Here is a 27,502-nt window from a genome sequence, read left to right on the forward strand (position 1 = left end):
ACTGCTGCTTGCTGCCCTCCCTCACTGTCTCTCAGCTCTCTCTCTCTCTCACATACTCTGCAAGGAATGTGCCCACAAGAGGTATTTTTATTTGGCAGCGGAGTAAGTTTTCTGTTTTGGCCGCAGGTACTGAGATAAGCAGCCAATGGTGCTGAGGTCTCCTGTGTCACGTTTTAGCTCTTTCCATCTGATAGAGAAGATGACCTCACTGGCTGGCTGTGTCGGGGAGGTCTGGTTGCAAGGGCAAAGAAATTAGAGCTAACCTTGAAAGAAGCAGCAAGATGCCTTAACTATGCTTTTTAGCTTGATTTGCTATAATGTAGGGGTGACACAGGGGATTTTGATGTTAGTTCAATGCAGAGGGTGTGCAAAGACAAAAAGGAATCCAGATACCTGCGCAGCAAAAGATTTTTCCCATAGGACTTCAGCAATGAGAAAAGGCTGCCAAAGGGACTTCAAGTGCTTCTGATGAATATCCCCCTTGGAGCAAGTTGTTCTTTGATCACCCAGGAGGGGATGTAAGGTGCTATATGGCTTTGTTCTCTTCTTTTAAGGAAGCGGAGCTGTTGCATGTCAGGGCTGCAGCTGCCATGTTGTTTTGTGGCATCGTATTAGGCAACAATGGGCCCAGTATAAATGAGGATAACTGAGTTTGAGATTGCCATGGAGGGGCTGAGCCCTCACCACAGTGTACTATGAGCAAGACAAATTTTACATCACCCAAGATGCATTTGATGCCATCTTCCTGTACAGAAATGTAGGAAAACACTCCAGTTGCAGCCTCCTCCTGCCCTGAGACATAAAGGGCAACAGTGGCAACCTGAAAGAACATTTTCAGGATATAATATTTGTTGTGGTCTAAACAGTCATGAAGCTAAGATCCAGGCAGGCCTGGGGAAAGGACTGGTTTGTATGAAGTCTTAAAGTCTACCCTCTTATGACACAGGACCAGATAGTATCAAAACTCAGTCTGCAAGTGCAAAAAAGCACCCGGTATTGTGGAGACTTGGCTTTGCATACTACCCTGCCACCCTTCCCAGCTTTCCAACATTTGATGCTGGGAAGGAGCTGCCTCCTCCTTCTGAGCAGAACTGTGGTGGCTAACCTATTACGGTGGCATGATGGGGGGGGATGATGTGTATATATCCTAGGTGACGAAGGACCACCTCATTTTTCGCCAACTGGTCCGTCATGCCTTGCACAAACCCATCTGGAGACATGAACTGACTTTTCCCCCTCGGTGTGGCACGCAGGAAACCGTGACGCTCTGCCAGTGAGACGAGCGCCTGCGCATACACAACCCCGGCTAATTCTGGTCTACGCGGGTGCTAGCTCAGGCTGTGCATCCTTGCACGTAGTAGCATTGGGGCGGACGGGGGTGTGTGCTGAGGCAGCCAAACTGCTACGCTCCGACAGCTCTGCTGCACGTGTTAAAATAACATCACCCTGACTTGTTGTCTCTCCTCTTCCACCCTCTCCCCTCACTCAACAATGTCTGAAGAGAACAAGCTCTAGGTATTAAAATAGCTCCTGTCTAGCTTGTTCAGTCTATTTCAGGAGGCTGGTTCCATCTTGACACAGATAGAACACAGAGATGTTGTGGAAACCACAGCCACAAGAGGCCATCGGCCAAAATGAAATGATTTCCCAGTGTACGCTGAGCAGTTCATTTCCCCGCCCCCTTCTTCCATCCCCTCTCCTGGCTTAAAATAACAGCAGGAAGATGTTTAGCTTTGCTTTGTTGGATTCTTCTGCTTGCTGTGCTCAGTCTGATGGCATTAGGAGGGAAAGCTGGAGGCAGTTTTGTGGTGTCAGGGACTTGTGGCCTTCTGGGCTTCTAGGTGAGACTTCCCAAACCACTGGGAAAATGAGAGTCCCACAGGTATTTTGGGGTTGTGTTTTCAAGGAAAAAAACAGTCAGCTGGTCCTACTGCAGTGCTAATGTGTGTATTTATCAGCTTAGACTATGGATTTTGTCTCCTAGCTTGCCTTAGATTGACTAGAAAGGTATTGGACATCTACTAAGAGGTTAGAGTGAATGTGGCTCAGGGGCAGTTGAAGTCTGATTAAGCAATCCACAAGGAAGGACCAATTTTCTGGTTTCTGTGACCCTTCTGTTGCTAAATCAGGGCTTGTGACATGAAGATGCACTACTTAACACTAGCTGAAGGTTTGGCACAAAATATCCCTCAGCAGAGGATCTGGATGATAAAGCTGATACGAAAACATGGTGAAAAGACAGAAGTGTTAGCTTCATCCCTCACCTACCTCCAATCTTCCACTCATCTGCTCATAGCGTCAATGCTTTCTGCATTATCTCACCCTCAGGTTTATAGGTCTCCCTCCAGCTTCTGCTTCTCCCTGGGTTTACTGGTTTCTCCTCAGAGGACAACTAACACCAGGCCTATTCCACACATGGCTCAGAATTAGTGGCTTAAACTTCTATCTTCCAGTCTGAACTGCACCAGAGTTGGTAACTATTTCCAAATACCTCTTTTGGATTGGAAGGTACTCTCAACCTTTAATAAGAAGTGTCAGATGTAGAAAATACGAAGTCTCAAATCTTAAAAAAATTACTAGTCCTTTTTCCCCAAGAGGTGTCAAATTGTGGGTCTGCAAATTGCAGCAAGAAACTGCAAACACGAACCAAGCCTTGGGACCAGATGGCTCAGCACCAGAAGGGTTCACAGGCAACTCGGCCTTGGGGATGAACTTTGCTGCTTGGCAAATGAGCTCTCAGGGCTTGCTCTCGACGATACTAAATTCCAAAGTTTAATATCATTCTGTCATGCCACAAATCTTATGACCTGAAGTTTTCTGTGTCTCATCCCAGACGTTTCATTCATTGTGAAGGGAAAATTTGTGTGAGCAGTGCTCAGGGGGCACTTCTGCCTTGAAAAAAGTAGTGCATGGAGGCAATATTAATTCTCAAAGCAGTGAAAGTTTTTAAGATTCATTTAAAAGTAGTCAACACTGTAAACACATAAGTTGTGAGGTCTAGTTCATAACTTGAGCTAGGAAAATTATTTTTTGGTGGTTGCTGCTATGCAGCAGAAAAGCAGGAAAAAAATCAGAATTTCTGTTTAATGAAATAGATACTTTGTCATTTGTTTTGCGACAAACATGGAATGTATATTTGAAACATGGAGAGTTTTTTTGAATGACAAATTTTTAAATGTTTACATCTGTAAATGGCTTTTATTGACATTTCTGAGGGAAATGGACTATTTGACTTTTCCAGGTGGCAACCTTCTGAGTCACTTCATTTGGTTTACCAGAATGCTTCCTTTTGAGTGTATTCATTATTACAAAGAATATCTGTATGAAGGAGGCGCATGACTCAGGTTGAATGGTAGCCCCATTTCCTCATGTGAACCAGAAGACTCTTGTATTATGGGAAAGAAATGCAACCATTTAAGAGGCAGTACATCACAGCATGCAAATGCACTTGAGAGTATTTTGGGCAAGGTCAACAACATAACATATAGTCGGTCGTGCTGAATTATCTGATTTTAAATATAGTGGTTTGATTTTCCTAGTGGAAAACTTTAAGGAAAAACAAGAAAATCCTTTGGGAAACAAAACCTGCTGATGTTCATAGAAAGTTTGTTAACTTCAGAAAGAGATTACAGCAGAAATTTCCTGACTAGATCTATTTTAACCGACATAGTGTTTGCTTTATCTATCTATCTATCTATCTATCTATCTATCTATCTATCTATCTATCTATCTATCTATCTTTTCACCTTTCTGTCTTTCTGTTTTTTTATGTCTTGGAACTTAATTAAGGTTTAATAGTTCTGCATGCAAAAACAGTCTGTCCTTAGACTTTGGATCAAGTCTGCAATCACCTGCATGTGTCAAACTATGAAGTGCCTGTCCCTGTCTGTGGGCTAATCCACAGACGTAACACAGCAGACTATTGCCAGTAGCTGAGTAATTATCTTAATTTGAGCAAAAAGGTCAATAGGACCAATTGTTGCTGTAGCCCTGTGGTTGGGGTATTACACACCAACCCACCCAGGCATGTTATTATTTGCTCAGTGTTCTTGTTTTTTTCTTTTCTTTTTTTCCTCCTGCTGTTTTTTTTTTTTTTTTAACATAAACCATAAAAATAAAGATGCTGCCTCCAGTGAGAAATGTGAATGGAATAAATTGTAAGTTCCTGAAATGCTACATGTCAAATTAGCCTGTGTAAAAATGCTTTCCACTTACATAGCTTCTAAACACTGCTAGGACAGCCTGCTCTCATCGAGCCAGACATGTGGATCCCTATTTCAGGAAACACAGCACAGGAGGCGTAACCCAGCTAGGGCAAGGCAAAGTCAATGAGGTCACCTCGATTTGCTCTAGTGAAGGATCTGCTCTGAGGGTTTCTCACTGGGTCCTCACTCGTGCCCCCGTTCCACCCCCTGCCCAGAAGAAGCCCTCATTCCCCTGTGCATGCCCATGGTTTTGCAAATGTGTTCCTCCCTGCTTAGCCAAAATAAGGAAAGGGGCGCCTGGGTTCTGGCAGGGGGGTGCTCAGGGGCAGAAGGTGCTCAATTGAAGGCAGGAGAGTCATCTTCACAATTTACAGCATGCAGTTTGGCAGCTGAGTGGGCACTTAATGAGACCCACAGCAGAAAAGTAGCATCCTCAGGGACACCATCCCTTGGTGCTCTTGATGAGAAAGGCATTCTTGGACGAGTCTCTGAGAAACAGGAGCTTCATAGTGAGGTGTTTTGTAGGTTTATGGAATAGATCTTTCTGGGGTGTTTTTTAATCTGGCACAACCCAGCATTTTGAGCCTAGCAGGGGAGAGGAGCCTGGGGTTGGCAGACTGTCCATTTTCCCTGCTAGAACTGAAAAAGGGGATCTGAGAGTCCCACCCACACCAGATCACAGCTCTTTCTGCCGGGGTAACAACCACAACAGGATCCCTCCCAAGTGCCACCGGAGAAGCTGCACAGGCACTAGCCCACCCATCGCTTCCTTGCTGTACCTGTGGCTTTCCTCAGGCCAGCACTGGAAGCACTGAGCATGGCACTGACTCTGCTTTCATAGAGTCAAAGCTGCTCCAACACAACCTGCTTTCTCATTAGACACTGACTGCCATAGTGTGCTGGGATATCCCTCTTCTGAGAGTTCGATTTGTTAGTCCTCATCATGAGAGCACCTGGATAAGCACCTCAATGCCAGTGGGACTGGTCCTTGTGGGAGATGAGTGGAAGAGTGAGCATCAAATGATGCCATCTCCAGAGGGGGAACTGGAGTGCAGGGACCTGAAATTGTTTCCTATGTGTCACAGAGGAAATGTGTGTCTCAGTGTCATACAGGGCTTCTGCTGTGGGGATTAAGCACTTATCTTCCCAGGACCAGTCTGCTGACTTCTCTGCAAGACACTCCTCCAGCCCCTGCCTGGGCCATGACACATCTGTCCTGCTTTTTTCCCCTGATGCTCTGATGTTCTGTGTCTTCAGATGTGGAAGGCAAAAAAGCAAAGAGTCCAAGCTGTACTAGATTGCTTTCCTAAAGAAGCCTCCTCAGAAAACCTTTGATGGGATACCAAAAAGAGTTTGCCTTTCGTTTCAGATGCTAAGGACACCTGGTAGGCTCCAGCACAAGTGGGCATAGCAAACTGTGAGCATGCACTGTCTTCTCGGTGACTCAAGTGACAGAAGCAGTAGCAAAGGCTTGGCAGAGGTCAGGTTCCTGCAGGGGAAGGCAGTCTCTGCTGGGGTCCTCATCCGCATTCGAGCACTGCTTTGCATACCCAAATGGGCTGTCCAAACGCTGGCTGAAGGCTGCTGCTCTCAGCCCTCCTACTGTTGTGTAGGTGCAACCTAAGACTGCACTTCCAGTGCCACCCCTCAGTCTGGCCATACTGTCCCAACTCGGGTAGCAGATGTTTACCGGGTGCTGGTGTCTGCTGAAGTCATTGCTCAAATACCTGGGCAGATGGTGGATCTGGATGAGACACTCCCCAAGCCTACGTGGGTAAAGGCTGAGACATTCCTCTTGCATGGCCCTGCTTGTTGCCATCTTATTATCGACAGCATAACTGTGAATACCTTGTTATCTTTTAAAATAAATATTTCTCTTGGATTGATCTACTCTGGAAAGACAGTGTCTTTCCCAGTCAACGGAGGCATCTGACATCCTCCCATATGTTATGAAACTGGTTCTGTTCCTATAGCTACTTCCATGGTTTAAAAGGTCTCAATCTCCTCCTTCAGTCCTCAGTCACAGTGGCACTGGACGTTTATTTACCCTTGTATAAAACAAAGGGTCTTTTCCCCTATGTAGAAATGAGGGTGCAAAGCAGGATGGAAAATAGGACTCTGCTTTGGAAATGAATCAGTTTACATTGACAGTTTTAACTCTTTCTGGTCACTTCTGTGTTCATCTGAGTCTGCCAAGGGTAGGATTGTACAGAGATGGGAAAATGCTGGGAAAACTGAAGAGCTGAGAAGGTTCCCACTGTGCCCACCTCAGCGCAGGGATGAAAAGCCTACCATTGCTCTCTTTAGCTACACTTTATAAATGCTTTGTTCACAGACTTTCTCTTTGTATTTGACAGCATTTTCTAAGCCAGGCTTGTTTCAGTGTGTGCCTTCAGTTCTCTTCCTTCCTTGCACATCATTATACTTGCAATCACCTGGTATAAGGGTATGGTCATTGATGAAGGGAAAGCAAGGAGACATTCCCTGTGTACAGTCTGAGCAGCAGCTCACAGATGGGTGTTGAGGTTCTGCAAAATCACAGCATGGTAACAGCAAACAGAGCAGTCACTATTTTGCAACATACTGACGTGACAGTGATTGGTAACTGGCATTCAGTTGGGCTCTCCACGCTGTCTTATTGTGTGAGATGTTGCTATCTGACAATGACATTCATCTGAACACACACACCCTACATGTTCACAAACTGGATCCAAAGAAGGAAACGTTGGTTTATTTTAGTATGTCATGGTGAGCATTTCACCTCTTGTCCTAGGTGAAACTGGTGCTCACGCTTAAGGATGCCTTCATGTGGCTTCTGCTCCATGAGAGATCAGAGAGATCACACATGAAATAGAGACAATGTTTGATGAGGTGTAGTTTAGGGTTTATGAGAAATCTCTGCTTCACAGTGCAAGACACAGGTGCACATCTAGATAATGCTGGTGAAGAAGTCATCCCATGCAGCGGAATCCTTCTGTGGTGATGATGACATAAATACCTGTTGCATCTTTCACATTCAGCAGCCTAAGCAGGGATGTGGTGGGATTGTGCTGGTGTAAGGGTAACTGTTGTGAACCTGCATTGCTGGAGGAATGTGAGGTGCTGCAGCACAAGACCCTGCTGCAGGGTGCACTTTTGGCTATAAAGAGGCTTTAGACCTTCCATTTCCAAACTTACCTTGGCCCTGTGAAAAGCAAGAAGACTTATGTAGACCCCATTGTTCCATCCTTCCTAGGGGGTGCAAACTGATGCCCCCTCAGCCAGCAGCAGAATTGACCCCAGGTCTTATGTGCGCTCTGAGCAATGGTGAGTGGAGGCAGCACCTTCATGAGCAGCAATACTTGGGAAGAAAAGCAGCAAGCTGGCTGTGGAAGAGCCCCTGTAAATATCCAGGAAGTGGCTGCGGTCCTTGAGTAGCCCATCCAAGTCATGGACTCATTTCTGGGGGTAAGTGCTCCTCAGAGACAATTAAGTGATCAGATGCCAGAACATAATAAAATGTTTTCATGGGCTCACCTGAGTTGTGAGATGAACTAGAGGCAGGATGTGGCTGGGCTGTGGACTGGGACCTAGGAGTGGGGTCTTTCTGTTGTCATCTGGATTTTGTCAGCAGCCTGCAAGGCCGCAGTACCTGTTACACTGAGCTTCAGCTCTCTTTGAAGGGAGATGGGCGCCTCCTCAAGGTGTCTGCTTCTGGTTCAGGTTTCCTGTGGTGACATCTGCCTCACTCCGCATCTGGGTGTGTGACCTGCTAAGTGCTGTTAAGCACCTGCTATCAGATGGATGGAATCCTCACTGAGCAGTGACAGGACTTGGGGTCCTAAGTCCCTTGCACACGTTTTGAAAATATTTCCCTTCATTGAAGAGGGGTAACACTCAGGGATCAGGAGCAAGTGTGCCAAGCTGACAAGGTGTCAAGTGCAGGAGGGAGCAGCGTATCGTCATTAGCTGTACACAGCGCGCAGCGCTCCATCAAAGTGACGCTGGTTTCCCTCTTGGTGCCTCTGAAGTGTGAAATCTATCTGGGGAAGGCGACACTCACACTCCCTATTTCTATGCCTGTTCTCCTGGTGGGAGTCTGCAGCAGAAGGAGTCTTGAGGAAAGCAAAAAATACCATGCGGCGTGGTGAGAAAGTTGTTGGAACTTGCCGTTTGCTGGGTGTTATGTCCTGAGCCTACCTCCTGTACCGTCTTGCCCCGGTATGGGCTGCTGTGGGTAGAGAACCATGAATGTGTGTTTAGTGAAAGGGAAGGGGAACCTTTCCATGGGCTTTGGTAACATCTGGCTGAACAGCTGGGTGACCTAGTATAGGCCCATGCTTTCAGGTTTGGGGTTCAGTTACCACTGTTGGGCTTGTCTTCTGTGACCATTCATGAAACACTCTCACCTCCATCCTCCTCAAGTGGCCTGTTGTTTCCCATGACACACTTCTCTGAGTCTTCCTCATTGTAATGACCCTGTGCTCTGGGCTTCGCTGCAAAGGCGCAACTGTAATTTAGATGGCTTGCCCTTAAGATGTATAAATGGGTAGGGAATTTAATTAAAGCCAATTCCGTATGAGCAGAACACAATTGTTTTCTCTGGGAGAAACCAGCACTTGAGAAAGACAGCAAATCTAATATCAGCCACTAATGTTGAATATCTGTTCCTCTTTTATCATGTTTAGCAATGGTGATCTGCAGATGTCCACCCAGGAGCCTGGTACATCTCTTACCAATGGGCTGATGGATGTGGTGCTATCTTCCCATGCTTCTGCTGACTGAACAGTTGGGTTGCTAGACGTGACTCTGCAATGACGTATCCCAGAACTGCTGGCTTTCTAATGCAAACAGTTTTATCCCCTCTCTGGGGACAAATCTATAAAGGGATATAACGATCTGGGGTTACTGGTTTGACATTTCCTTTCTCGATTCAGAGGGATGGTCTCTTTACACCCCTCCAAGTGTTACTGGCAAATTCCTCCTCAAGCGTCTTTTTATGGCAATTTTGCCATCTGCCTGTAAAGGGGAGGATATTGGCAGTTCTGCAGTGAGGTTCCACCTCCCTGTTTTGTAATTCAGAGTTGTACTTTGCTTTTTAATTTACACAAAACTCCTCATCTTGACATGACGGATGTTCAGCCTGGGAACGGGCATGCGTGAGTGTTCCGTGCGATCCGTGGAGCGTTGCAGCGCACATTGATTACGCTCACAGACCAACAGGTTGTCAGCTGCTGCTTTTTTTATTTTTTTATTTTCCACACATGTGACTGACCCTTGGATAGATAGTCCTGTGACTAATCTCTGCCAGGAACATCTTGATGGACTTCCTGATCTCATGTGCTCTGTAAACTACCTGGGTTTCCTGACTGACAAGGAAGTACGGCCCTTGTAAGATACAACATTCAGTACCATTGCACTTTCTTATTTGAACCATTATTTTATCAGGCAACATCCCAAGCCCTTACTCAATACTTTTCTTAGCCCTTATTCAGGAAAAACTCCCACTAGGTTGGTACTAGCATAACCACGTTGATAAATTTGACAGGAGGGGTATTGCTGTTGTGCAAATGCCATCTGTATGCTAGGGGCAGCAAAAAAGTTAGTCAGCACTTGGTCTTATTTTACTTCTCCTATTTTTTTCTTTTCCTCCTTGCAGTTGCCTGTAACATTGCCAGTCAGTATTTTGCCCAAAATTTTCCATGCTAAGTCTCTTACTTCAGCATGATTAACTAACTGATTAATGAATTAATTTTTAAAAGAAAGAAAGAAAAAAGGTTTTGCTTGCTTTGGCTTAAATGATTCACTGGTTTCTGAGAATAAATTTAGGAAAAATTACATTGTTTTTCCCTGTAATAATCTTTCCTTTTTTTTTTTTTTACAGCATCTTCACCAAGTACTTTGGAGGAGGGCCTTGATATTTTCCCAGGAAGGGGGTCAGTGTGTTGCTAGTTGTTACTTGTGTTAAAACACAGTCCAGAGCTAACCAGGCTTTAAGGTCCAAAAAGCTGTGGTGTGCACCTGCTTGACAAAGGTTCCTAAGAGTTTGGCTGCTAGACTCTCCCAGGGCTCTGCCTCCATTGCCTCCTCTGCAGCCCCTCCCAGGGCTTTTGCCTCGGGGGACAGGAGAGCCTGTGCTGCTGTCTCAGGGATCCCTCCTCGCTGAGCAAGGCTTTCTCTGCAGTTGCACCACTGGCACTGAGACTCAGGCCTGTGGGAACTTGCAGTGAGTCTCTTTTCCCTGTCGTCACAGCTCGATATGACTTCAGACTACAATGGGCAGGAGCATCCTGAGTGTTAGAGTGGAAAGGTAGGAGGAGAGGAGGGGAATTAGGGGGCTGGTAGGTGGAGGCTGTAGGGAGGACAGTAGGAGGGGGTGCAGGATAGAAGTCAGAAGCTAATGAGAAGGGAGGTGGGAAGAAAGAGAAGATCACAGACAGGAGCTAGGGAAGACAAGCAGGAGAAGACAGGGAAAATGAGGAGCTGGTGGAAGTGAGTGGGACACAAGAGAAAAAGGTGACAGGAACAGAGTAGTTGATAGTCCTGGAGCAAGATGCTGTTCCCCAGCCTCCATCACAGCAGGGGATTCCTAGGCTTTTCTGTCCCAGTTAGCTGGCAAAGGCAGTAGCAAAGTAGGTGCCTTGCTGGTGTCCTGGATGGGGCTTCCTGGTCACCGGCTCCATCCCCTTGTCCAAAGACAGGGTCAGCGCTGCCTAAGCCAGATGTGACCAACATGTGTTTCACAATATCCTGCAACATCCCCATGCACTACATACCACAGCTTCTCAAAGACGATGTCTAACCCAGCTGTTTACCACCAACTGACCCTCACTACAGCCTTATCCCATTTCTCTTGCCCTGTCCAAGTGGGCAGTGAGAAGAATTTATTCTCTCCTTCTCTGTGGCAGGCTTTTGCAAGTGCAAGTGGGATAACCTTGTTTCCCATCCGTCTGCCAAAGTCTAAACAGCTCATCTCTTCTGGACTTGTGTCTTCTAACCTCTTCCTTTCCCCTTGTTTCTCCTCATGTTCTGGCATGTGACCCCCTCCCCATTGACCAGATACCAGTACAGGCTGTGCAGGAGCTGGGGAGAGAAGAGAGATCACCTGGATTCATTTTGCTTCTCCATCACACTCCACACAGAATTTTCACTTTCAGAGAATAGTAGGACATTGTTGGCTTGCAATTAGACATATGTTACCACAGTTGTCAAGTGATTAGGTAGCATCTGAGTCATGTTAGCTCTGTGTGAGGTAATATGAGCAGGTTAAAGTCTCTGACTCACCGACTGGAAGCGATTACCCCAGCAGAGCTCGTGCCCCTGCTTGCTGTTGTGCTGCTTTCCAGTCCCCACTGCAGGGATAACTGTGGTGCACTGCTGGTGATCCACTGCTGTGTACAGCCTGTGATACTTCTTCGTGCTCCTGCACCAGGCTGGAGGCTGTAGGTGCTACCTGAGGTGCTGAGCAATATCTGCTCAGAAAAGGAAAGCACTGAGAGACAGTAGGAAACCACCAATGGATGTCAAGGGGAAGCCACTCCAAAAGAGACTGACTCCCAGTGTGACATGGGCAGGAATCCAGACTGAAAGCAATCCAAAACTGGTCGATAATCCAAAAATTGGAGGCTTAGTCTCTTCAGGTTAGCCTTAATCTCAATAATGCTAGTGAAGGAAAAGGTACAATGGGAAAAGTAGCACAGCAGGAAATTAATAGTAAATTCAGGGTGGACATTGGATAGACTGGTAAATAAACACAGGGAAAACAGGAGGGAATGATAACCCTGTGCACATTACATATTGCAGTTTGTTCTGGGTGGACAGGAAACCTGTGGGGTAAAAAGTAGACTGCCTTTTGCATATAAAGTCAGTATTTGTCAGTGTTTGTGCCCGGGGGGAGGAAAAGCAGGGTTGTACAGAGCAGTTTAACTTACGCTCTTTCTAACCTGGTAGTCCTTGACTTTGTGACCTTACCTACCTCTAAGCAGAGTTTTTTGTGCAAAAAAAGTGGGCTGAGAGAGTGTTCTGTTGTAGTGGGCTGGGGCTCCCTCACATGTAAGATGTCAGAATAGGTAGTAGCAACCTTCAGCAGGGGAGCAATGGCAGCGAGGACATGGGGTCTGCTTAGTGAGACCTTGGCTGGGTTTCTTTCTTCTCCTCCCAGGCCATGGAAAGAACTGCATGGGAGAACTCTGTGGGGTGAAGGCATGTGGGGAAGATGGAGGCACAGTAGGATGCCTTTCTTTAATGCTGCCCTGGGGTGTGACTGTGGTCCCTTCTCAAGCCCTGATGGTTTGGCCTCATGCAATGAAAGTCACCCTTGTGCAACAGGCCCCCATGAGACCTGTGTCCTGGTGAAGTCTAAAACTGATGCAGCCAGACTGATGGATCCCTTTCCATTTTACTCCCTCGGACATATCCCTGGGATGAGGGTGCTCTGTGGGAAGGGACCAGCAGGCAGTTTCACAGCAGGGCTTGTCAGCAGAATTACTGCAGTGTTACCCCTTATGGAAAATACTGCTTTCAGGGGTGAGTCTTCAGGGAACACATGAGATGAAGATGCATGTGTCAGCCTAGTCAGACAACTTGAGGGTCAACAGGTTCTCAGGCTACATGTCCCCAGGTGCCCAAGTCCTTATGGGGAGCCACTGTATCTGGGTTCTCTCTATAAGCAAACTGGAAGGAGGCCAAGGAAATTAGTGCAGCGAAACACTTACCAGGAAGCCAAAGATAAATATTCATGTCTGGATTCGTTTCCCATTGACTTTTTTAATTACATAAGGAAGAAATGATGTCTGTGAAAGAATTCCCCTTCTCCTCCCACAGGATATATAGCGCTTTGATGCATGTCCTTTCCAGCAACAGGAATCCTCCTGAAGCGAGTTCCTAGAAAGTCCCTGAGGAAGAGATCTTCATATTTACTATGGCTCAGCTGCCAGCTATGAAGAATGGGATGGCTGACATTACCCCCTCCCTGTGCAGCAGTGGAGCTGGAGGGTTGTTCATCACATGCGTGCTCTGAACTGGCACGGGGGAGCAGAGGGTCCGGCTCTGCCTTGGGGTGTCATTCACCTTTTTATTACCATATTCAGAATTACCCTCACATTTCTTGCACAATTTTCAAAAAACCTCCCTCTTCGGCCCTATTTACACAAGAATATTTTAGGTAGAGGTTAACATCAGTATTTTTGGGGACAAAACTGCCCTTCCATCCCACACATGCATGGTTGTCTGCCTCCCTTACCTGCTCTCAGTTATGTCGCATCCCATGCGCTACTTTTCACGGGAGGGAATTGACTCTCATTTGGCATCACATCCTTCAGATAGCAACCCTGTTTTGGGAGGAGCCCAGGGTTGCACACTGACATCTATGGCTTGTTTATGGTTTGATAGGAAGCCCAACACTTTTGGGCTTCTGCAGACAGAAACACGTTTGAGTGTAAGATAACAGCAGCTGCTGGGTCCCTGAGGGCCGCAGGATCTGTCAGGTAAAATGAAGTGGAGGAATTCAAGATATCCAGCAAAGTCCTGTGCAGAGCTAGGATGGAAGTTTGCCAGATGGGCAGCCACATCCTGGACATGGTGGCAAATAGAGCATGGACCTGGCCAACAGGAGACTCTTTGAGAAGTTTAGGTTTCTCTGACGTACTACACGCAAAGAGAACCATGGAAATGATCCTCAAACCCAGCCAGAGACAACTTTTCCATGCTGGGAGCAAATTATCTTCCTAGAGGGATGCTGTGCTGTGTTGCACCACAACTGCCAGTCTGGGTGGGGAGGAGCCTTGGCTTCTGCACTGTGTTGATGCCTCCCTTACTCTGCTGCTGGTTTCCTGGGAAAAAAAATTAAATACCAGGACATTTTATTTCTGTTAGGCATCAAATCATATAACCACTGGCCAGTAATGCTGCTTCTGTTCCTCTTGGTCTCTTTCTGTTTTGCTCTGCAGTCACCTATTCCCACTTCTCCCCAACCCCAATGCTCATGCCCTGCTGTAGTTCAGCAGAGCCTTAAACACTGTTTGATCAGTGCCCTCATTATCAGCTGATATTTAGCTGCTGCAAGGTAAATGGCCCAAATCAAATTGACAGAGGCATCTTCAGCTTTGAAAAAGCATTCCTGCTTATTTTAGCTGCTATTAATGAGAACAGTGTGATTTGTGCTTCTGTGCAGGCAAATACAGGAGAGTTTCTGGTGGACATCTTTGGTTTTGTCATGCACGCTGTGAAGCAACACAATCCGGCTGGAGCCATTCAATACGCAATAGCTGATTTTGTTCTTTCACTTCTTACTACTATAAAAAGCAGTAATAGTAACAAACTCCTATCTGCCTTTGAAGGGCAAGCCTGCTAAGTCCTCAGATGGTTGGTAAGTGGGTTCCTGTTGCTCTTCCTGACTTATTTTCCTTCCCAGCCAGCTGAAAACTGGACCAGGGTGTCCTAGAGGAGGGGGAGAAAAGGTGGCAAATCTCTTACTGCAGCTAAGCTCACACCAGCCTAGCATGAACAGATGAAGGAGAAAGAACTGTTTTCCTGCATCTGGCGTAAAGGCTGGCACCAAGACAGTAAAAGCCGAACTGTGTCTCTGTGGCCCTATGTCTTGATGTACCATGGCCCCATAGATGGGAGAATTATTCTGGTATGTATATCTGACATGGGCCCGTTACAAGGTATGGAAGACAGAGATGACTCAACTGCATCCCAACAGAGTCATAAAGGCAATAGGGGAGGGCTGGGAACAGCCTAAGACCTCTTCAAGGAATTAATGAATAGAGCAATGGCCAGGCAGTGCAGTGCAAGTGATGAGGTTGAGACAGACTTCCCTGCTAGAAGGTATTTACTGTTTCTGAGCATGAGTGTAGAAACCTTCTCCTCTGCTAAGGTGTACACAACTGCTCTCTGCTGCTCACCCCAGGGGAAGGACATGAGCTCTGGGGAGACCCACAGCTATGGGGCACAGGCTCCACCTTCACCCCTTTTTCCATCAAGACACCTAGACTTGCCACTTCCTTCCCACCACTGATGACCCCAGATGAAGCCAAAGCTCATGGGGATATCTCAGAATGGCCAGAGAAAAGGCACTGGTGGTGGTGCCCACAGCCCTCTACAAAACAGAAGGTAGGACTACTGGAGGCAGTGGGCTGAAGCATGGCAGCACCACAGGCTTTTCCAGAGTCTCTCTTGTCAACATGGACAAAGCTATACAATGATCAACCAGACTTCTCAGAGCTGGTCACGTGTCTGGTTCAACACCAAGGCTTGAGGTGGAGGACAATGAAAAGGTGACTGAGTCCAATGGATGGTGACAACTCAAGTCAGGAACCTGTCATGTAAATATATCAATAACTGCTTTGCTTATGTTGGCCAAAGTACTTCCCTCTCTGAAATGTGGCATTCACCCAGTATTGTGCTTTTCTCAAACACCCTACTTTCTGGGCAGATATCCCATGGCACAATGTTTTGCTGCCATGCTCTGAGCATGCTGGCAATGTCATACTGTTGCTGTGTCAATATGTGATGAAATGGAGCTCTTTCCTTGACTTTGGGATGCTGTTCCCATCTGCTTTCCCTGCTGGAGGTGTGCTTAGTGTGGGGGTATACCTTGTCCCAGCCCACATGGGATTGCTGTCTACCCAGATGCTGCTGCCATGGGACCGAGCATCCCACCCTCCACTGACTAGGAAAACCACACCACAATCCTTGCCAGTGCCCATGTGGTCATGCTTACAATGCACTTTTGTACCTAGGTCACTACTGTCTAACTGGGATGTTCAGGGGCAGCCAGAGCCTGGGTGGTAGTGGCCATTTTCACTGTTCTAGCCTGCTAGTCTTCAGCTGTCAGAGGGCTATGGGTTTCTAGGACAGGGACATTTGTTCTGCTCAAGCTCTACTTACGGTCCTACCAGATGCATGCTGTGCTCTGCCCCACCAGCCCCACCATGCTGCAGAAGCAGTTGTCCATTGGAGAAACCCATTCCCGGAAAGTTCATTCTGATTCAAGTTGGTTCCCCTTCCCCACCGCCCGCCCCAGTGCCGCCAGGACGGGCAGTCGGAGCCACCAGTGAGAACAGCACTTTGCATGGGGAAGTGTGTTTCTGATGGCTGCAAGGACCACAACAGATCTCTCCTCTGGAGAAGAACACACTTTGGGAACAGTTGAGACTTGAGCCTTGGCAAAGTGAAAGAAATGTAGTGAAACCAAAAGGCTCTCCGAGGCAGACAAGCCACAAGCCATCAAATTCAGCTGGAGGTGGTAGCTGGTTATTCAACCTGCAGTACCTGTGCTCATGGAGGGGAGAGAGCTCAGATGGGAGCGGGACATTGCATCTGTCACCCATGCTGCTGAATGACAGTGTTTATACAGTGCAGTAGCCTTCCTGTTAGCCACCTGACCTTTCAAGCCTCATCCATGCTCATCTTCAGTTGACTTTTGACTGTCCTCAGTTAATCTCTTGCCATGCCCTTTCCTTTCTCCATTCTAGCATATTTGCTATTCAGCAGGTTCACACAGTGATAAATGATTAACCAGCAGATCTGTTGCTCAGTCCCTTATTGGAACGCAGCAAAGATCTCCACTAACTTTGTACATGAGGTGTAACAGAGAGGCAGGGCTTCCACCACAGCATCAAATGAGCCTGCCTGCACATTATTACTGTGCAAGTAATAATAATAGGGAAAGTTTAAAAAAAAAAATCACGTTGGCTTGAGTAGGAAGCAATCCAACCCCAGGCACACTGGGGACAACATTATGCATGTATCACCCCACAGGATAGCAGGGACATGCTGAACAGCTTCAGAGCACTGCCACTGAGACTAGCAACCGCATGTCTCAGCAGGAAGGGCTGGGAGGAGGCAGCCACACCTCCACACTAGCCCCCAAGAACCAGACATGTGGAAGGTCTTGACTTGGCTCACCTGGAAGGTGGGCTTGGGGCTTGGGCTGGCAACACTGATGCGAGAAGAAGAAGCACATTCCATGCAGGTGGAGGGGAAGATCTGGCAGTGAGGAGAGAAGACCCTCACCAAAGTGACCTGCCCAACTTCAGAGGCAGCCAGAAAGCAGCTGGCAGAAAGAGGAAGGTACTGAGCTGCTGGTGCCATTATACCCCAGCAGGCGAGGAAGAGCTGGGAAAACAGAAAACTTCCCCTTGCAGGGTGCTTTCCTCCCTCTAACAAGGTAAGCCAACAAATGACTCAATTATATACTGAAGAACAATGAAATAAATGTTTACAAGGTGCCTTTTTAAATGCCAGGAGTTATAAACCAGTGAGTAGAAGAAAGCAGGACTCAAGATTCCCTGGTGCCCAATTCAGGCAATGCTTAACTACTAGACTGTGAGGTATTGGAAGGGCTCCAGTTCCTCTTCTGGCAGCTCTTCTCCCAAATCACAAGCACAATTTTTTCCTTTTCATTCAAAGAAATAAATAAACACCACCCTTAATTGTGTTCTCTGTAAGTGCCTTGAACGGAGAAGAGAGGGGAAAGGAGGAATAGTGGTTTTGCATATCATGCCTATCTTTCCAGGCTTTTCCAGGCACCGGCACGTACACAGGCCCTTCCCTGGTTACAGGCGTATGTATAATTAGCACAGCACATTATGCACTGCCTTCCTATTTGCCAGCGCGTTCACCTCTGCGCAGGGCAGCACAATGCCTGAGTGCCACTTTCATGCTATCACCAGCCTCAGCTGTCCCACGTCCACAGGTCAGACTCCTGGAGGTTTGCCTTAAAGAGCATGGGCACTCAGGGGAAAGGTAATTGGGACAGGGGGATTTATTTGCCTTGCCGTTTCCAAGCAGGTACCTTTCACGTCGTCACGTTCCACTCGTCAGCACTGAGTGCCCAGAAAATGGCTTTCGTAAAAGTTGAAATCTCTGCCCCATAACAGGACTTCTGGGGCCAGAGTGGGGAGGAAACTCACCTCCCTTCTGCCCAGGCCAGGGAGCACTAGCAGGGTCCCTCCTTGGCTGCTCTGTGGCACATTTATCTGTGACTGCAGAGTGGAGGTGGAAGCAGGAGATCCCCAGGACTGCAGCGAGCAAAGCTGTGCAGCTGTGTGACATCATTGTCTGCCTGGGTGTTTAATTCCTGATGAGGGAATTGTGAACTAGGGGGTTGTCTTGCCCCCTTACGCTTCTATGCCCAGAACAGTGTGTCAGGTCATAGTCCCACCAAGTCCCCCGGGTGGGTTTGAAGGGTCAGGACACCAATGCATTTTTCCAAGGGGGTTTCACAAGGCAGATGACTTTAGCAGGGACAGGCAATATGACAGGTTTAAACATTAGCAGCATGCAAGCACTTGGAACCCAAATAACATGAAATGAAAGCACAACTCAAAAAAAAAGGGGTGGGGAGGGGGGAGGAAGAAGAAAGAGTCAGGCTTTTTCAATAGCTTAGAAATCCTCCTAACAGCTCCTTTTGGGACATGGACTCTCCAATCAATCAAGCTTACCTGAGTAGCACCTCAGGGACTTGCTAACTGGGAGTATCATAGCTAAGCAAACAGTGAAAGATGTAAATGTGCTCTGCGTGGAGAAGGGAATTTGGAATCCCTCTCTCCTGCTCCCTCTAATCACTGGCCATGTATCAGTGGAACAGCTCGAGAAGGTTTTACTATCAATACAGGCAGGTGATGTATGCAGGCTATTCCTTCCCTAGCCACCAAAACTTCTAGGTTAGTGCATGGGATTGTACCTGCTCTGCCAGGGTACCACGGGGCTGGCATCAGCTTTGAAACTATTCAGAAGTTCAGGATGGCAGAGAAGTACGAGCCTTGGAGACAGAGGGGATGGCACTCCAGCTCCTAGACATGTCAGTTGTTTACGCTGCTACTGTACTTGCCGACTCTGAACCTAATAACTTAGACTCTGCCCACTGGCCGACTTTCCTCTAATAACTTAGGAATGATATGCAAAGAGCAGGGCACAAAGGCTGCTGCAGCTGTCTGGCAGGGCCACCGTGACAGCAGAGCTCCGTGGAGGAATGGGAGCAGGGTACGACCGTGGAGGCTGGATGAGAACTTCTGCAGCTTTAAAAAGTGGGCATTAGGGTGTTTAAACACTTAATAGGTTTAAATTTCTGAGGAGCCAAGATTTATTTTCAAAACCTGATGGGCCTTAGAAATCTCTCCTGCTGAAATCCCTCCCCTAATCTGCTTCTGAAAGGCAAGTTTAGGGTCCTAAGTCAGTTCGTCACTCCTGGAAACGGCTTCTTTTCCGTGGTTGCTTCCAACCTTTGGGAGAAGGAAGGACTGGAAGAAAGTTCTCAAATGCTCCGTTGTCCTGGTTCCGGCCAGGACAGAGTAAAGATTTTTGTACCATCTCTCTTTTTCCTGAATTTCCTTCCAAATGCAGGGATTCCACCAGTTCCTTTGCAAGACAAAAAGTTTATCCTCATTTCTGGGTTTCTCAGCACTAGACATAGAATTGTAGGACCACAGAATGCTTTGGGTTAGAAGGGACCTCAAAGTTCATCCAGCTCCATCCCCTGTCCTCCCCTGCCATGGGCAGGAACACCTCCACTAGACCAGGCTGTCCAAAGCCTCATCCAACCTGGCCTTAAACACCTCCAAGGATGGGACCTCCACAACTTCTCTGGGCAACCTGTTCCAGTGCCTCACCACCCTCACAGTAAAGAATTTCTTCCTAATGTGTCTCCTAATGCATAGATTGTGTCTGTAGGCAATAATTCTTACTTATTCTGCTGTTACTGCAGCTCTATTATTTGAAAAGCAGTCAAGAACATCAGTCATGCTGTGGCAGACAGTTAAGAGCTTTGGAACAGTTTTACTGGCACCACCATCCCCCTGTACTGCTCCCGCTGCAAAGCGCAGCTCTTCCTTGTCTCCCCTTCCTATCCTTGGGTGAGCTGCTTGGCTTTTGCATGTGATGAAACACCAAGCAAAAGTAACTGCATACCTTTGCATGGCAGAGGCTGCTCCAATCAGGGTGACTCAGCAGGACCGCCATGCATTCCTATGCAATGTCCTGGAACAGACCGCCTCATCTTTAGACTGCACTGGGTTCAGGGTGGGACTTGGGCCTCCAGAGTGAGGTTGGTGCCAGGTAACAGCTTATCCTTAACTACATTTCCACAATAGGATTTGGCTGTGGAAGAGCAAACACCAGCCAATTCAAGTTGACAGAGCTGATTTCCAGGCAAGGTAAATCAGGGAATTGGGAACCTGAAATTGAGCACAAGTTCTGCAGAGATAGAGATTTCATCATCTCAGAAATAGCCTTGGCAAAGCCCCGGTAGACAATGTAGCTAAGTTATTCTGTGGCTTTTATGTTCTTTCATGTGGGTCCTGGATAGCTAAAGCCTAACCACAATTATAGTCATTTTATTTTAAGGCATCACACAATGGCATGACCATCTACTCAGACATTTTGGGTGGCCCCTAAGAGGGACATACTGGTGGCATTTTTGGTCACTGGCATTGTGGGATGGTGAGTTTCCTGCAAAACTACTGAGGGCAAAGCCAATACTTTTTTTAAATGCCTATAGTCAAACCTTTGGCTTCTTTTTCCTTTCTTTTTTTTTTTTTAATAAACTTTCTGTGTCCACTATTTATATCTTTCACAAATTCTGAGGCAATGCTTTGAGGTCCTTCAGGCTAGACAGCATTTAGGATACAGGAGCATTTTTAAAAGCATATCTGGAGGGTGTTTGGGCTCCTGGCAGAAAGTGGGAAGTGTCCGGGAATTCGTTTTTGGGAATTGCTCTCCAATGGCGCCAGTCTGCCTGTTTGCAACATTTCACCCAGTATTGCAAATCTGACAGCCCTCTGGCCAGTGTTACGTGTTCTGCCACAGGGTTTTGCGAAACATCCTCTGTCTCTTATCGAAACAACAGCAGGGTAGAGTTCTGCTTGTGGTAAAGTTCACATTGAACCAGCAAAAACAAACAAAGAAAAGATATGAAAATAATTTGAGGCCAGATGACCACCGAACTTTTTAGTGAAGTCACACTAACTTGCACCACCTGAGGATATTGTGCCTTGGTGCTAATGTCATTGCACAAACTTCCCTGGTCCACTAACTTCAGCACTGACTGTCAGGGGATGTCCCTCCTCACCACACTCTGATGAACTGAAGATCTCTCTGCTGTCTTGCTGCGGCCATCAGGGCACTGCTTCACTCTTTATGACTAGCCAACTCTTAATGGCTCAACCTGACCTCTTCTGCTTACAGACATCCCCGTGTTTTGGGGTTTTTTTTAAAGTCCCAGTGGGAGGTGAAGAAAGGAGAAGGCAGCAGAGGTGAAGCTTGACTGGTACTCATAGGGACAGCTCACACGCAAGTTATGCACCATCAGAGACAAACTGTGCCCTTGAGACCAATGTGCCGACTCTTTTATCATCCAACCACTCTGACCTTCCTGATTGTCCCCCCTCCACCCTCATAACCATGCTGTGATTTATGCCCTTTCTCCATTGTGTCTGTCTGTTCTTTGAGACAGGTTTGTACAGCCGATGCAGAGTTTATTACAATTGGGGCTTAATTTTCACCTCATGCTTGCAAAGTGCTCCTGAAAAACAATATTGGTCATGCTAATAAGCTTCACAGCAATTGGGAGAATGTAGAGGAAGATGGGTCCTTGCAGTTTATAAACCTGCCCTAGAGATGGTATTGGTGGTTATGGGAAAAGTCATGTTCTCCATTGTCAGCTGCCTCACTGACATCTCTCACCCATCCAGCTGCTTTCTTGAGGTTCTCCAGTACACCAAGAAGACATAGAGCCTCCTTAGATCCTCCATACACCCTCCACCCCATCCCTGCCTTGAACCAACCTCTAAGTGTCAGACCATAATCTGATGGGGAAGACAAAGGCTCTGGTGCTTTCAGGCAGAAGCATGCCCTTGATGCCCTTGGGCAGAGGAAGGTCAGGCCCTCCATGAGTAATCCCATTCCTGTTAACTGGTTTCTGATTCCTCACAGAACCATAGCATTTGTGCAGGAGAACAAGGGATGCTTTGCTCTCAATTCCAGAAGTGTGTCTTCAGCAAAACCAAGGGCTTTTAAATGAGCAAGTGAAACATGGACTTTTATTCCCAGCAAAGCCAGCTGCTTTCTCAGTGGATGGAGCTGACAATTTGCCTTTGCTTTTGCATGGAGTGCTTCAGAGGAGTTTCTGGATGGGGCCATATCAGAGACAGGTCTCCTGCAGCAGTGGTCTCAGAGATCCTTTGTGGAGTGCTGGACTTTGAGATGGACCTGTGTTCTGTATTAAGCTCATGAAAGGAACACGGAGGATTTAAATAGCATTTATTCAATTTCTTTGTGGGTGTGGTTTTTTTTTTTTCTTGAAATAAAGCTCTTTTTTGTTTTATTGAAAACACACCCACAGCAGGGTGTCCAAAATCAGGCAAGGCTGTGCTTGCCAGGCGCCCATGGAGAAGCAGCGTGCAGTCCAGCAGCATTGCTCCTCGGGTGCCTTCTGTGGTTCTCTGTTCCCCTTTTGACTAGTCCATGTTTCACATTCACCAGGTACCAAATGACAGACAACTCTGCTCCTTTCTGTCATGCCGGTTGCCATGAGATGGGTGTAGGCCTAATTCCAGCCTCTAACCATGTGCTGTAAGGCCACTCCAGATCACCATCTCCTCAAGCTTCTTTGAAGTGGTGTCCCTTACTGCAGGGCTACAGGACATGCCAAGTTACAGTAAAACAGTGCTGAAAATAGCGCTCATAACCACACTGCATCCAGAGGGTCCTGATCAGAGTGAGATTGGTCCCTCTTCCACTGGGTTTTAGATATATATATATTTATAAAAAGACAATCCTTGCCATCTATGTGAACACGTCATGGGAAATCTTGTGACTTCTAAATAGTACACTTCTGCTGTAATGTTTAGTTACAGGTAGTAGGGAAACACAGAGAATGGTGGAGGGACCACTCACATCCCATCCTTCCGTGCTCCGCAGAGAAACTTGAACTTCCCCTCCTTTCATCCCTGTACCTACACCTTTGCACATGGTCTGGTGACCAAAAGCTGCCAGTGGGAGAGGGAAGAAGCTCTGCTAGGACACTGTGCATTTGCCTACAGATGGAACTACTCCTCTCCAGCTGCATGAAGAGCCAAAAGCATGCGCTCATTTAGCACGATGATTCCTTGGAAATCCAATTTTTGTCAAAAAGCAAACCTCAGAGCAAGCCAGCATGGGCAAAGCCCCTAAATGATGATAGATGGCATTCTTTTGCCACGCAAACAACAAGAAAGCAGCAGCCAAAAGCCAACAAGTCTCTGCTGAATCATTGATGAATGTCATTCAGAATGAACATGATGTCTGGAGTTGACTGTTCAGAGCTGGTACGGGAGCCATCTCTGTATGGAAGCACAGTGGATGGCACATTAGCTCCGTACTCTAATTCAGGTGGTGAATGGAACACAATTGAGCAAGGTTCTGCAGGTCATCAACAAACGGATGGATGTAAAACTTGTGTTTGTTCTGTAAGGCGGTCAGCACTGACCCAAGGTTGGGGAACGCCAAGGGGAAACTTTGCAGCAGTTTAATTCTGTGGAGACTGACTAGAAAGGTAGGTGCTGATCCTTTAATGAATGTTTGGGAAGAACTCACAGCTGCAGCAGGATGTGGGACCCTGGAGTTTCAGTGCTTTTGTGCAATGAGTGAGATGGAGCTGTGTGGCTCCTGCTGTGATGAATTAGCACCAAGCTAGCTAGCCACCGTTCTGGAAAATTATTCAGATGTACTGAGGTGTAAACAATTTCTTCCTGAAGGAAGAAGCTAGGTGTCTAGTCTTGTTCTTCCCTAAGAATTAGGACTGGCCCATACAGGGATCTGAGAGTAAACTGAGGGTGGCTCAGCCGAGATAAGATATTTGTGAAGCTTATTAGAAGAGAGAGCATTAGAGGGACATAGCAAGCACTATCTGTTGTGGATACCTGTCTGTCTCCTGCATAAATAGGTGCATTTATTTATATATGTTAATATCCTTTGCTGTAGGGAAGGCAACCATATCTGTATGCTCAGTCATACCTGCTGCAGGGGAAGGGTACATGCAAGAGGAATTTGAAAGGAGTTCTTGCTGCCAAGGAAAGATGAAAGGATTTTGGAAAGAGAGGTTGTGAAAACAAGTAGTACTGGAGAGCTTATCCATGCATAAATGAGATGGAGCCTGAATTGACAGAGAGTCTCCATTGCTTCCTTAGAAACACAAGGATGAAACGGAAAGAGGGGCTCAACAGGATATAAGACAGAAAACAAGAACTAGTAAAAACTGCTAGCAGTTGGGGACAGAAGGAGCAATGTCAATGTACATGAGTCAGCTCTGGTTTGATGCTTACTCCAACGTCTTGCTACAGAGGGATAAGCTTGCAACTAACCTCCTCCCCCGCCAAAAAAAAAAAAAAGAAAAAGAAAAAGAAAAATTAAAAAAGAAAAGGAGCTCCCAGATCGCTGGGTCCATGCCAGACTGTGAAGTTCACTTTCAAAGGCAAAGCTGACGCGGAGACATTTGACAGGACTCATGCTTCTAAATCACGTGGATGCTTTTGTAAACAATTACTTCTGGGTGTACTTAATATCTCCACTATTAATCGGGTTGCGGGGAGTTAAAAGCCCATTAATGGCATTAACCAATGCTATTTAACTGAGCTGAATTGCAAATGCAAGTTTAGGCAGAGAACAAATACAATGTGACTTTGGAGGAGCAGAAAGCTAGCCAAAAAAACCCCATTTCATCTTGAAAAAAAAAAAAACCCTCACAAAACAAACACCTATTAATCAACCAAAAACACACAGCTTAGGAGGAGGGAAGGAAAACCTTGGCAGATGTGATATAGAAAGAACTTGCAAGTGCATTGGTTAAAGCCAGATGTGGGGCTCAACAAATGGCAGGTAATAGGTGGACCAATACATGGAGCAGATTTGATAAGATCTTGGCACACAGTGTGGCCACAAGGACGGTCAGTGGAGTTTGGTCGCGCTGGCGCAAAGAGCACACAAAACAGGAGGAGGAAGTTACGATCTTGCTCTGAAATCAGTGGCCTGCCAAGCAAGGGAGGTGGTGATAACCTGTGTGGTCTTCCAAGCAAAGCAAGAGCAGGGACGAGGGTCTGGAGGAATCACCTGAGCCTGCTTGGGTTTTCTAAGAGTGCAATGGGAGAGCAGGGCGAACACGCTTGGTTTAGCTGCGCATCGGTCGGATGTGTTTGCGAGGGGCATGTTAGTACCTGCTCACACTTACTGGTTTCTGAGCAGGCAGGACAATGAGTTTTTAACACGGTGCTGGCTTGTATGTAAAGGTGTAAAAGGGGAGGAAATGGGGTGAGAGGAAAATATAACCTCAATGTCACGTGGAAAAATTAAACAGGTCAATGCACAAGAGCCTGAGTAAAACCCCAGGCCAGGGTCTTCTCCTGGGGCTTTCAAAGGTACGTAGTGGCATTATCCTATAGAGTCCAGCTCGATACTGTCACAGAGGACAAATGATAACCAAGTAATTCTTCTCTAAATTCCTTATCTGCATAGTATTTTGGCTAGCTAGGCACTTACTTTTATGTTATCAGTGTCTTTATTACATCTTAATAATGACGTTACAAAAACGACTGAGGTTGGAAACATGAAATGTTCAGACATAAGAAAATCTGAGGTCGTGATTGCTCTTCGTGCTTTAATTCATACTTCCAGATGTATCTGCACTGTGTCGCAGTTAGTGTCACCACTGTATAGGACAGATCTTCACTGTACTCACTGGGTAACTGCTCAGAATTTCTTCTTACCCTCATCACTTGACCTCAGACCTTATTTACTAAACACCACTTATGCACTGCCTAGAACATGAACTGATTACATTTCCTCATGGGTTTTCTTGTGACACTTTCACTCTAAATCTGAGCAGTTCACAAACATGCACAGATTTCCCCTTACCACAGCCCTTCCAAAAAGAGGAAGGAGCTAGTACCACTTCCATTTTAGCAAAGTGGAACGAGGTGAAAGGCTACCACCTCTGGCTGTCCACTTTACAGATACACAGGTTTGCTTTTTTGGATTTATTGTGTGTGTCTGTGTCTGTGTCTGTGTCTGTGTCTGTGTCTGTGTGTCTGTGTGTGTGTTGTATAAGTTCAGATGTTGGCATGTAAGTTAAATCTGCAGAGACTTTACCCTCTGAGTGACTATTGTGAAATACAAAGTTGCAGATATATAACAAAACTAATTGTTTTCTGTGAATGTGAGAGCTGGGCACTTACTGAGATAAAAGAACACGAAAAAGAAAAACAAAAAGCATTGAGAGGACCAAGGAGGATGTGTGGATGGAGAATGTGTGGACCAGGAAGTTTAATATTGTGGAAGGTTCATGAATAAATAAAATGAGTGCTTGAGAACCTCTTTGGGCAGGACATGGAGCTGAGACGTCGGAACAAGGCTGACTTAAGCAGCCCCTAGAATATCTCTGTTGGGAGGTTTTGATAATGAAGCCACCCGAAAGGAATCACTGGCAAAGCTGTCATCTCCTGCTGTGAAGTACCTCCAGGGCAAAACACATCCTCAAACGAAGAGTGTGCATGTGGGGCAGGGAATTTCTAAGTGTCCAGGATTTCTTAAACCTTTAGGACTAGGGACTCCCATAATTTCACGTGGAAGGCACAGCTCCCAGCAACTTCGCTTGCAATGCAGAACGCTCAGCACTTTTGCCAGTCTGGCCCCAGGTGTCCATAGCTTGGCAAGCGAAACAGGAGGCAGTGGCCAACTTAGAAAATGCTTATTTAAGTGACTTGCCAGTAGCACACAAGGACTCAGTGGTAGGAGCAGGGCTAGGCAGCGTTCAGCTGCATTAATGACCAGATCATCTCTTCTCCACTTCCAATCCCCTTCCTCATTTCCTACACACCCCTCCAGCTTGGCAATAAAGGATGCAGGGGTCCTGTGGGAAAAACCCAACAAGACGCTACGTGATCATGTAATTAAAGGCTGTACTGTAACACACAAAGGAGATGAATTAATGCTGTATGGAAAGCCCGCAGACCAGCATTTCCTCACGCCGCTGTGCAGTCATAATGTTCCTTTAGCATAGTTCTCCATGTGCTTTTGCACAGGCTTATTGGGGGGAACCACAATACATTTTCAGTGCTTTCTCTCTTACCCTTTAGAGACTCCACAGTGTGGAGGTGGGCTGACCCTGGTGCAGGTAACCAGAGGATAGGGAGCAAGAGATCTGCAGCACTGTGCCACCTGAGATGACAGGAGGGTAGCAGCCCATTGGCCCCATGGACTGCAGGGACACAAGCACGCTGGGCTTGGTGTCAGAGCCTGGGCTGCCAAGGGACATTGAAGTGTGAACTCAGAACTTTATATGG

Source organism: Gallinula chloropus (genome assembly GCF_964237585.1).
Source record: "Gallinula chloropus genome assembly, chromosome: 3".
NCBI lineage: Eukaryota > Metazoa > Chordata > Aves > Gruiformes > Rallidae > Gallinula > Gallinula chloropus.